Source organism: Eulemur rufifrons, chromosome 4, assembly GCF_041146395.1.
Source record: "Eulemur rufifrons isolate Redbay chromosome 4, OSU_ERuf_1, whole genome shotgun sequence".
NCBI classification, from domain to species: domain Eukaryota; kingdom Metazoa; phylum Chordata; class Mammalia; order Primates; family Lemuridae; genus Eulemur; species Eulemur rufifrons.
Genome location: NC_090986.1, coordinates 6,496,136 through 6,508,173, shown reverse-complemented (window position 1 = coordinate 6,508,173; position 12,038 = coordinate 6,496,136). Strand labels below are relative to the sequence as shown.

Here is a 12,038-nt window from a genome sequence, read left to right as displayed (position 1 = left end):
CAACACCATTCCCGTTAGCACCCCATATTAAAGGAAACAATACTTAGGTACCCCCAGAGAAACTCAGAACATTGGACACACGTTCCAGTCTCTTTTTTTGTTACCTAAGGGAGAGAAAAAAGGAGGGCCAAGGTTTTTTTCTTTTTTCTTTTTTCTGCCACTATGCTGTGGTGCACAAATATAACAAACTTCCCCCTTCTGGCTCTTCTTGGCACTGCAAACTCAATTGATTTTTCCTTTACATATCTTTGTCAAGTTTATATATCACTTGAAAAACAGGGCCTCAGGTTTTTGATTCAGTCATCATGCTGTTCTCAGGTTGGTATAATTTTGTATAGTTTTATTTGTAAAGTATATATTCACCCAAATATAGTAATTGGAATTTTGAAAATTTTTGATATCTTTCAGGGATGGTTTCTTATTACACTGAAAGCCTGTGGACAAAGAAGTACATAGAAGATCTATTCCAAAAAGTGATATTGAGGAGATTTGGGGGTTGTAGCTTTCAAAATTTACACTTAAGGAAAGACTGGGATGGCGAGGGTGAGTGTGAAGCACAAAATGGATGTAGTGATGGACATAAAGGTAGGACAACTACCTATAATAAAAATGTCACTTATAGCAGAGGTCAAAAATGTAAAATATTTGGGGAAAAAACTAGACATTTGTCAGTTACTTTTGCTGAACCTCACATTTCTGTAAGTAAATATCAATATCAATTTTTGGAATGTAACTTTTCTCTGAATGGAAATTTAGAAAATGTAAACAGTGAGCTCATCCATATGTCAAATAATCTGAACCACTCGATATATAGAATTGGATTAAATGTGCAGTCAACTATTTCTGAAGATCTGACAGTTAAAAATACAGACATTTTTAAATGTGATCAATTTGGTGGGTCATTTGTTAAAAGTTTATTATTTTTCCACCAAACTATAATACCTTCTATTGCCAAAATCTACAACTTCGATCAGTATGGGAAGGTTTTTACCCATTTGCCATTCCTTAATCTCTATCAGGGAATAGATATTTGGGAAAAACATTACATGTATAATAAAACTTTAATACCCTTTAGCCAGGTATCTACCCTAAATAATTACCAGAATATTTGTATTGGAGACAAAAATTATCAATGCCAAAAATCTGAGAAAATCTTTAACCAAGGCTTTAGCCCTGGAAAACATCAGAAAAGTCATTTTCCTAAGAACCATTTCAAATGTAAAAAGTGTGAGACAGTCTTTCATCAGTACTCAAAGCTTGTTGTCCATCAGAGTAGCCATATTCAAGAGAAGTCTGGCAAATGTAATAAAAGGGTAGAAGCTTTTATTCAGTCATCAAAACATACTCAGCATCAAGGAATCCAATTTGCAGAAACCTCATACAGATATAATAAATGCAAGAAAGTCTTCAGTCAGTCATCAAATATAAAAAAATATAAGGTAATCCATAATGAAGAGAAATCCTACAAATGCAAAGAATGTGGCAAAACCTTTAACTGGAGGTCCCATCTTACTCGACATCAGAGAATTCATACTGGAGAGAAACCCTACAAATGTAAGGAATGTGGCAAAACCTTTAGCTCTAGTTCAAATCTTACTCGACATCAGAGAATTCATGCTGGAGAGAAACCCTACAAATGTAAGGAATGTGGCAAAACCTTTAGTTCTAGTTCAAATCTTACTCAACATCAGATAATTCATACTGGAGAGAAAGCCTACAGATGTAAAGAATGTGGCAAAAGCTTTAACTGGAGTTCCCATCTTACTCGACATCAGAGAATTCATACTGGAGAGAAACCCTACAAATGTAAGGAATGTGGCAAAACCTTTAGTTCTAGTTCAAATCTTACTCAACATCAGAGAATTCATACTGGAGAGAAAGCCTACAGATGTAAAGAATGTGGCAAAAGCTTTAACTGGAGTTCCCATCTTACTGGACATCAGAGAATTCATACTGGAGAGAAACCCTACAAATGTAAGGAATGTGGCAAAACCTTTAGTTGTAGTTCAAATCTTACTCAACATCAGAGAATTCATACTGGAGAGAAAGCCTACAGATGTAAAGAATGTGGCAAAACCTTTAACTGCAGTTCCCATCTTACTCAACATCAGAGAATTCATACTGGAGAGAAACCCTACAAATGTAAGGAATGTGGCAAAACCTTTAGCTCTAGTTCAAATCTTACTCGACATCAGAGAATTCATGCTGGAGGGAAGCCCTACAAATGTAAGGAATGTGGCAAAACCTTTAGCTCTAGTTCAAATCTTACTCAACATCAGATAATTCATACTGGAGAGAAAGCCTACAGATGTAAAGAATGTGGCAAAACCTTTAACTGCAGTTCCCATCTTACTCGACATCAGAGAATTCATACTGGAGAGAAACCCTACAAATGTAAGGAATGTGGCAAAACCTTTAGCTCTAGTTCAAATCTTACTCGACATCAGAGAATTCATGCTGGAGGGAAACCCTACAAATGAAAGGAATGTGGCAACACTTTTATCTGTAGTCCACAACTTACTCAACATCAGAGAGTTCATACCGGAGAGAAAGCCTACAGATGTAAAGAATGTGGCAAAACCTTTAACTGCAGTTCCCATCTTACTCGACATCAGAAAATTCATACCAGAGAGAAAGCCTACAAATGTCAAGAATGTTCCAAAACCTTTAAGTATAGTTCATATCTTACTCAGTACCACAGAATTCATTCTGGAAAAAAACATTACAAGTGTGAGGCATGCAGTAAGTCTTTTACTCGTCTGTCAAGTCTTATTTTGTATCAGAAAATTCACAATAGAGAGAAGCCACACAAATGTAAGGAATGTGGCAAAGTCTTTATGTATAGTTCACGTCTTGCTGAGCACCAGAGAATACATACTGGAGAAAAATGTTACAAGTGTAAAACATGCAGTAAATCTTTTCTTTGTTCATCACATCTGCTTGTGTTTGAGAGAATTCATACTGGAGTGAAGCCCTATAAATGTAAGCAATGCAGTAAAACCGTTAACTGTAGTTCAGCTCTTACTAAACATCAGAGAATTCATACTGGAGAGAAACCCTACAAATATAAAGAATGTGGCATAGCGTATACCTACAGTTCAAATCTCTCTCGACACCGGAGAAGCCATACTGGAGAAAAGCATAACAAATGTAAAGAATGTAATAAGTCTTTTACTCATTTATCAAGTCTTATTGAACATCAGAGAATTCATACTGGAGAGGAACTCTACAAATGTAAAGAGTGCACCAAAACTTTTAACTGTAGTTCAAATTTTAGAAAACATCAGAGAACTCATACTGGAGAGAAACCCCACAAATGTAAAGAATGTGGCAAAACCTTTAGCTCTAGTTCAAATCTTACTCAACATCAGAGAATTCATACTGGAGAGAAACTCTACAAATGTAAAAATTGTGGCAAAGCCTTTAACCAGAGTACCCATCTTACTCGACATCAGAGAATTCATAGTAGACAAACTCTATAGCTGTAATAAATGAGGAAAAACACTATCCAAAATATACAACTTAGAATTCATCAGAGAAATCAGAGGGAAATAAACCTTATGGATGCAATAAATGTTGGGAAGTATTTTCTCAAAACTGAAGTCTAAGCGCAGCAGGAAATTCACACAAGAAAGGACTAAAGCCCAAACACTTTGATCATTAACTAAACCAGTGTATTTATTATAGAGAATATCCAAAGTCAAATAAGTTAGGCAATTTATTTCCATACTTCAAGGGAGCAAGAACATTTATGTTTGGACAGATATAATTATAGTCAATGTATATTTTATTTGTATAGACAGTATTTGAGTTGTTTCAAAAACATATTCATGTATTTTAATTCTTAAGTCAATTGATGCTATGTCTTCATCTCTAGTGTTTATAGGAAAACGTGGTCTACTCTTCATCAGAAGTATTAGACACCATTTTATATTAGGTACACATCATTAAATCAATATTGCCATGGATGTGTAATAGAAAATATTCAATGAATATAGAAAGAAAGATGTTCTTTGTGTTTAAATTATAATATGATGATGCATGTAAACATGTGGTACATGTTCAGGCCATTGTTCTGTATTAAAGCAAAATAGGAACATTCTAAATTTTCAAAATAATTTATTAATTATCCCTTAAATAGGATAAACTGGCCAGTTTGTTAAAGTACTGCAATATCTTTGTAGCAGAATGAAGAAGTCTTGAGTATCATTTGCTATAAAAGAACACATAGCAGAAGACTTGAATATTATTTAATGGGATAGAAATAAATACAATTCACGTATATCAAAGTGAAGATAACTGTTGTATGAAAGGCTTTAAATGTATTTCCAATCAACATTCACTAAATGGCAATCATCCCTCTTTTAAAATTAAAAAAGCAGAACGTTGAAGTCAGTGTGTTGGAAAAACACTAATGCTTCTTGAGTGGTTTTAACTGTATTTTGGCCAGGGCATATATAGTGGATTTTAAAATGCCTTATTTAGATTATGAGTAAATATGATTCATTTTAATTAATGAAACTAAAGTTTGTAAATATTTTAACACTGATGTGCCATGAATGAAATGTTATCCTGCCACTAATGTTAAGAGAAACCTGTTAGCCAAGATTGTGGCTAAGATCTGAAAGCAATATTTTATTGGGGCTGGGCATAGTGACTCATTCCTGTAATCCTAGCACTCCCGGAGGCCAAGGTGAGAGGGTCCCTTGAGGTCACAAGTTCGAGACCAGCCCAAGCAAGAGCAAGACCCCGTCTCTGCTAAAACAGAAAAAATTAGCTGGATGTGATGGTGCACATGTATAGTCCCAGATACTTTGGAGAGTGAGACAGGAGAATCACTTGAACCCAGGAGTTTGAGGTTGCCATGAGCTAGGCTGACACCACAGCACTCTAGCCTGAGCAACAGAGCAAGACTCTGTCTCAAAAAAAAAAAAAAAAAAATACTTTATTGCATAACATATTGGAATCATTTATCTAGTAATCCTTTTTGGTCTGAGGACTTAAAATTCCAGTAATTTGGAGAGTATCATTCTCATAGTTACTATTTTTTATTACTTCCTGATTTTTAGTTACAAAAGTAAAAGTAGTTACACTGGATGATTATGATGGTTACAATGACGATTACATGGGAGTATAATTAGAAGGCATACTTTTCTGATCCTAAATCATTCTTTATAATACTTTACCCATCTGCTAGAGCTGCTTGGAAAAAAAAAATATTTTACCCAATATTTTTCTTTGCACATGCCCCATTTCTGGGGCACGAATGCCCAGAAATGAATGCATAGGCAATATTTTGGTTTTATTTACATTGAATGTAATATACAAATATATTAATCTAATGTTTTGTAAAATTTGATGGTGCTTAGAATTTTTTTTTCAGCTTATTATGGGGTAAAAAAGTTTAGGTTATGTATATTGCCCATGCCCCTCCACCCCCCAAGTCAGAGCTGTAAGGGTGTCCATTCTCAAGACAGTGCGCATCGCACTCTTTTATGTAGGTATACACCCATCCCTTCCCCTCCCCCCACCCTCCACATCTGCCCAACACCCAATTGGTGTTATTCCCAAATGTGCACTTAGATGGTGACCAGGGAAACCAATTTGCTGGTGAGCACATGTGGTGCTTATTTTTCCATTCTTGGGATACTTCACTTGGAATGGGTTCCAACTCTTTCCAGGAGAACATGAGAGATTCTGTATCACGGTTATTTCTTATAGCTGAGTAATACTCCACGGTCTATATATACCACATTTTACTAAACCACTCTCGTATTGATGGGCATTTGGGGTGCTTAGAAATTTGAAGATGTGTAATTCTGCAATAACTTTCTTAGATACAAGTAATTTAATACATGTTCGTTTCTCCATTTTCATTTGGAGGATGAAACAATAGTCAAAGGTTTTTGTTATCATTTCTGTTCTTTTTCATGACATCATAAAATGCACTGATTTTCCTGGACTTATTTTTTTCAGGTGGAAATTGGGAGGCTTCATAAGTCATGCAATTATTTTGACATTTATATTCAAGGAACAAATATTCAGGATAGTGTTATGTATAATATTGCTTTATAGTTAAGATAAAAAATTCTGCAGTTGGAGTGAGTTTAGAAATGTAGTTAAGAGACTGAAGTATCCAGAGTGGAGAAGTGGCATCGATTCTACATGTAGAGAGAGGACACATTTTGCCAGCTCTACAGCTGACTCTGTGGATTTAGGAAAAAATATTTGCTTGTTTCACTTCTTAACTATCTCCAGTTTTTCACTCAGTCTTTAGATTTATCCCCAGCTACATATTAATCACAGGTCCTCTCCCACTTTACCTGTATTTTGACTACATTTTTCTCACTGCTCTCTGCACTTCATGTCATTTCATACAAGAATGTTTTGATCTGTGTTTTGAAATTTTTGTGATGTGATGATAAATTATTTTTGATTGGAGAGTTTGAAGCCATTGCCTGCCACTGTTCACACTGAAGGTGTGAGGAAGAGGGAGGAGAGGGGGGACTGGGGTTGGTGTGGGTGCAGAGGGGGTGGTGGCAGTGTTCCGCTTGGCTGAGGTCGGGGTGGGGGTGAGTGCACTTGCTGGGGTCACCCTTTTCTCTTCTGGCAAGGATGCCCAGTCTTGCCCGGGCCTCCAGAAGGGGGCCAGTGCATGTGGTCCTAGGTAGGCTCTGCTTTCTCCGTGCTCTCTTGGGGCCCTCAGGGTCCCTGGAAGGAGTGCCTTCTCCTCACGGTCGGTCTTGGAGGGGCCGATCCCGCTGGCGGAAAAACCCTCTCCCTGCCGGCGCCCTGCTGGCATGTCAGGTCTTAGCCAGGCTCCCCTCTGGTCACATTGGCTGTCCCTGGGACTTGTGTGGCTCCGCCTTTGGGCCCACCCGGCAGAGCAGTGGGGGACACAGGCAGCGGCCCCTGGAAATTAAGACGGGAGCAGTACCTGGTGGGCCTGGGTCCCATGGAGGCACGGGACACCTAAGTCGGCAAACTGTTTGTTACCTGGCACCTTCCCTCAGGGCCTCAGGTCACTCCCTGTGCCCCGCAGGCCCCATCCCCACTCACCAGACTTCATCCCGCCGCTATGGCCCCCACGCCTGTCCCGCGTGTTTCACGCCAGCTCAGATCCCAGGGGGACGGATCAGAATGTTCGCCTCTCGCCCTGAGGCCGGCCCTCCACTGGGAGCTGGGATCCCCCCCAGCCCTCTGCTCCTAGGGGTCCTGAGAACAGGATGGGAAGGCTGTGCCCCTAGGTCATGGTCCCGGTCCCGGTCAGGGTCCCGGTCCCGCGCGGCCTCCTGCCACCCTCCCAGGCACCCCAGCCAGTGCAGTCTCGCCCTTCATCCTCGCTGCCACCGCTGCCGAGGCCTGACCCCGACCTCCCGGATCCCCAGATCGCGCCGCCAAAGCCGCCATAGCCTCCAAAGGAGCAGCCTGACAGTTTGCCGGGAGTGCGGGCTGACCTTACAACTGCGCATGTGCCAGTCGCTGTCACAATGACAGCCACCGTTGCCTAGCGGGGCGTCCCTCTGGCGGGAGCCCTCTGCGGCCAGGCCGGGCGCCTCCGTGTCAGGCTCTGGCCTGCCCTCCCCAGGATGCCAGCCAAGGGATCGTCCGCGCTTCCTCGGAGAGGAGGAGGAGGGCCCGGCGGGCTGAAGAAGCCTCCGTCGCGGCGTCCAGGAAGCGGCGCTGGAGCCATGGACAGGTCACCCCTGGCCGCCTCATGCCCACCTGATGGCTGCGTACGTGAGTCTCCCCGAGGGTCCTAAGTCGCCTGCCTGTGACCCGGAAGGCCGAGCCCCACAGTATCACGACCTGCCTGGGTGCCTGTGGCTTGAGAGAGAGAGAGAGAGAGAGAGACAGAGAAAGTGAGAGCGAGCGTGTATGTATGTGTGTTGGCTGGTGTGAGCAACTCGTCTGCCCGGTGGGCCTGGGGGCCGCTTGAAGTCACCTTTCCTGGTGATGCAGTTCCGCTCTGGCTGTGGGGCCGGGTGCCGTTCGTTTTCCGTGGGGTGACTGCTTGGGGGGGGGGCATGGTCTGTTTCCGTCGTGGGGGGAGCGGTTGGCCACCTGAGATGGGCAAGGGTAGGAACGATCTGGCAGAAGGAGGTGAGCCACCCTTCCCATCAGAAAAGGACGACACCCAAACCGGCGACCGCCCCCAGCAGCTCACCGGGAAGTCTGGATGCCAGGCAGGTGTGTGCAGGGAGGGCCAGCAAGGAGATTCTGCCACCCTTCGGCCTCCCGCCCTGCCCACGCTCACGGCTGCCTTCTCTGACGGAGGCCGGATGGCGGAGAAGCAGAGACTATGGCGGCAGAACATCTTTCCCTCCACAGGGGCCTTTCTGGCCACATCAGCCATCCAAGGTGGCATCCCCTTGGCGGTTGGCAGCGCTTTGTCCTGGCTGGGTGCCAGCTTGTAGGCGGACGCCTCGCTCCCTCACCCCCCTCGCATCTCTCCTCCTCCTCTACGGTTTCTGAGGGCCTGCACCTCTCTTCTTCTGGATGACCCTTATGCACCAGCAAACTTTCCCACTCCACCAACCACAGCATTGTGGGGCATCCACTGCGTGAGGCTTGCCCTGTCCTCGGTGCCTTCTTAGTGACTGGGGAGGCCTGATGTCCGCGCCCATCCGCCAAGCCATTTCTTCCGCCAGCAAGGCAAGCAAGCCTTGGTGTCAGTGCCCGATCTGTGGACCCCATGACTCACATGGGCTGAGCAGCAGCACACCTTGCCTGGCCTTTGCCTTCTCAGGAAGAAGAGGCTGTTTCCCTCGGCGTCCACTTTCCTTCTCGGGGTTCGGGGGGATACACGCTTTGCCTGTTCCTGGGGAAGTGTTAATCCGGTGCGTGCCTCGCAGGAGCCATTGCCTGCTGCTGTTTGCACTGAGGGTGTTGGGGAGGAGGAGGAGGGGCTGGGGTTTGTTTGGGCGCAAGAGGGGTGTTCGCAGTGTTCTACCCTGCTGAGGTTTTGGGGGGGTCAATGCACTTGCTGGAGTTACACTTTTCTCTTTTGGCAAGAATGTCCTGTCTCGAAATAAGTGTGGGTGAACCATGGACTAAATGAGGTCATCTTCTTCTCTGACATCACTCTTGCCAGCATCTCGGGAACAGCTCAGGTAATGGTTTATATTCCACTAACAGAGACTGCTGATAAATAAATCCATAGGTTAGTGAAGCATGTAATCCACAAGCGTCAGGATAATGATAGGGGTGTTTCCAAGGACAGTTACCAAGTACCACAATAAAAAATCACAAAGGGGAGGCCTCCGGGGGCTTTGGTGTTTGGTGTATCCATAAGTATAAACCCAGGAAGCGAAGTTTAATTTCCCATCTTCATGTTTATTCCTCTTTTCACAGGAAAGAGAATTACGAAAGAGAAGTAATTTGAATCACCCACTAAATCATGAAATTCTGGAGAGATTGACATGATATTAATCATTCTGCCAATATCAAAATTGAGTCTCATTACCAAATGTATTGTATTTTGCAAGATTTTCTATGAAAACCCAGATAAGGATATATTAAAATTATGTTCCCTAATTCTGTGTTTTTTAATATTTTCTAATTCTTAGGTGAAAATATGTTAAATATTTTATTAGACTTATTTTTATCAGTATGATATTGTCAAGTAAATGTTTGATAAATATAGCAATAAAAGATGTGGTTGGTATTTGTAAATATAATAACAGTTTATGGCCAATGTTTACCTTCTAGGAACTTGACTTCCAGAGAGGTTCAGAGCATGCACAGAGGGCACAGGACTTGAGACCTAAGTCAGCGGTACAGCTGCATCTTCCAATGTCACACAGGACAATGGACACACATGGCAGCCATTATAAAAGGATGACGTTGCCATTTGGGACTCTAGTATTCCATCTGCCAGTGAGGATGGAAAAGTCAAACTGAACTTGCTTGCCTTTCTTCAATACTTAAAATTACTGTCTTTAGATTTCAACTTGTCCTTCCTTTCTAACTTTCATCTCATTTGCATTTCGCTCAAGTCCCTTAAACATAAGCTATAATTGAAGACTTTTCAGTCAGTACAAAAGAATTACATATATAAAGTCTGTATATTTGTAAAAGCAGCTTAAATTACTATTTAAAGAATATTCCTATAGAAAAACCTTTTTGCAATAATCTGTCTTTGGTGTGGACATGAGCGTGTTCAACTACAGGTCTGTGCCTGAATCATTCACAGGTAAGAAAGATCTGAGACAATGTTCTCCTCTGTGAAGGTTAGTGTCAACATAACGTTTCCTTTTCTAGGAAATTTCAATTTATTTAATACAATGACTTAAAGGAGTGAGCAGACAAAGAATCCTCAAGTTTGAAAAATAATCATACAAAAGGGATAAGGAGAAAAATATAAACCATAGAGATATTATATAATTGGGCAGAAATGATGTGAATGTGATTTTCTCAACAAAAAGAGGGAAAATGAGAAAAATATAATCTGTATGTGCAAGAACAAAAAAATAATGAAGAATTTTCAAAATATAAATCTACAGTAATAAAAATTGTACTAACAATAATGAAAATATTAAATTTTACTGTTTGAATTCTGAATTTGGAATATAAAACTCTATGCAATTTCCCATAAAGACACACAAAGTAAAATGGCTCAACACATCAAAATATAAGCATTGATTTAAGTACATCAGGAAACACATGCAAAAGATTGAGAAGGTAATAGTAATGGCAGAAAAATTATTATTCAGTGCAACTAATACAAAATGGCAGAAAAAGAAGGGGTCCACATAATGGCATATTAAAATTTTCAATGAGGATCAAAATATGAAAGTATGGATAGGACAGATACCATCAAATTTAGTAAGAAAATTTGACATGATATATTTTGTATTTCCATTTTAGACTGATTTGCCAGGTAAAGGCATTCTCCTGTGTGGTCCCAGCCTGATGTGGTTGCCCCTGAGATTGCAGTCCAGTGAGGTTGGTGCCAGATCAAATGGCTGCTGTTGTGTGTGCAGTGGTGTCCATGATTGGTGACACTGTTACTGGGGGCTTGAGTGTGTGTGGATCCTGCCTGGTCTCTGTGTGGACTGGACTGCCTCCAGCCCTGGGTCAGTAGGGCTGACTGTGACAAGGGTACGCTTCATGGTTCACCAGCGGAGTGCCTATGCCAGGTGCATGGGCAGGTGTGGTTCCCTCCAGACACATGGGAGGGCTCCTGCTGTGTCACTGGATGAGCCCTTTGCAGGCAGGACTGGACTTGGATCACAACTGAGAGAGGCTGGAAAGAAGACACAGGACTACTGCGGTGTCCACAGCTGAGACTCGGGTCTGCAGGACTGCCTCTGGCGGCACAAGTGGGCCTGTCTCCTGGCTGGTCTCTGAGCAATACTGCCCCTCAAACACAGCTGGAGGGAATGGAACCAGATACTGGGGATATTTCAAGATCTGTGGTGAGATCCATGTTGCCAAGCCTGTCTCTGGAGACACAAACGGGTACCTGTCCCAGCAGGTCCCTGGGCAGCCAGGACTGCTCTTAAACCACAACTTAACCAAGTTACAAGGCTATTTCTTTCTTTCTTTTTTTTTTTTTTTGGAGACAAAGTCTCACTCTGTTGCCCAGGCTAGAGTGCCATGGCATCAGCCTAGCTCACAGCAACTTCAAACTGTCAGGCTCAAGCAATTCTGCCTCAGTCTCCCAAGTAGCTGGGACGACAGGCATGTGCCACCATGCCCGGCTAATTTTTTCTATTTTTAATTGTTTAGCTAATTTGTTTATATTTTTAATAGAGATGGGGTCTTGCTCTTACTCAGGCTGGTCTCGAACTCCTAACCTTGAGCGATCCTCTCGCCTCGGCCTCCCAGAGTGCTAGGATTACAGGTGTGAGCCACCACAAGCGGCCTCAAGGCTATTTTAAAATCTACCTGTGATCGATGTCAATGGGCTCTCATGCTGGAGCACAGATGCGTGTGTCTTTTTCTTTTTTTTTGAATGCTTCAGTGAACTTTATTATTTCGGTGAACGTTTATTATTTAATGTGAACTTATTTGCAACTATTTTGAATTTTATT

The 12,038-nt window shown here is 42.3% G+C and overlaps 1 pseudogene; it reads left to right on the top strand.

Moving 5' to 3' along the window:
• The first annotated feature begins 534 nt into the window (after positions 1–534).
• On the top strand, positions 535–3,482 carry LOC138382396 (zinc finger protein 91-like; annotated as a pseudogene).
• The last annotated feature ends 8,556 nt before the right edge of the window (positions 3,483–12,038 follow it).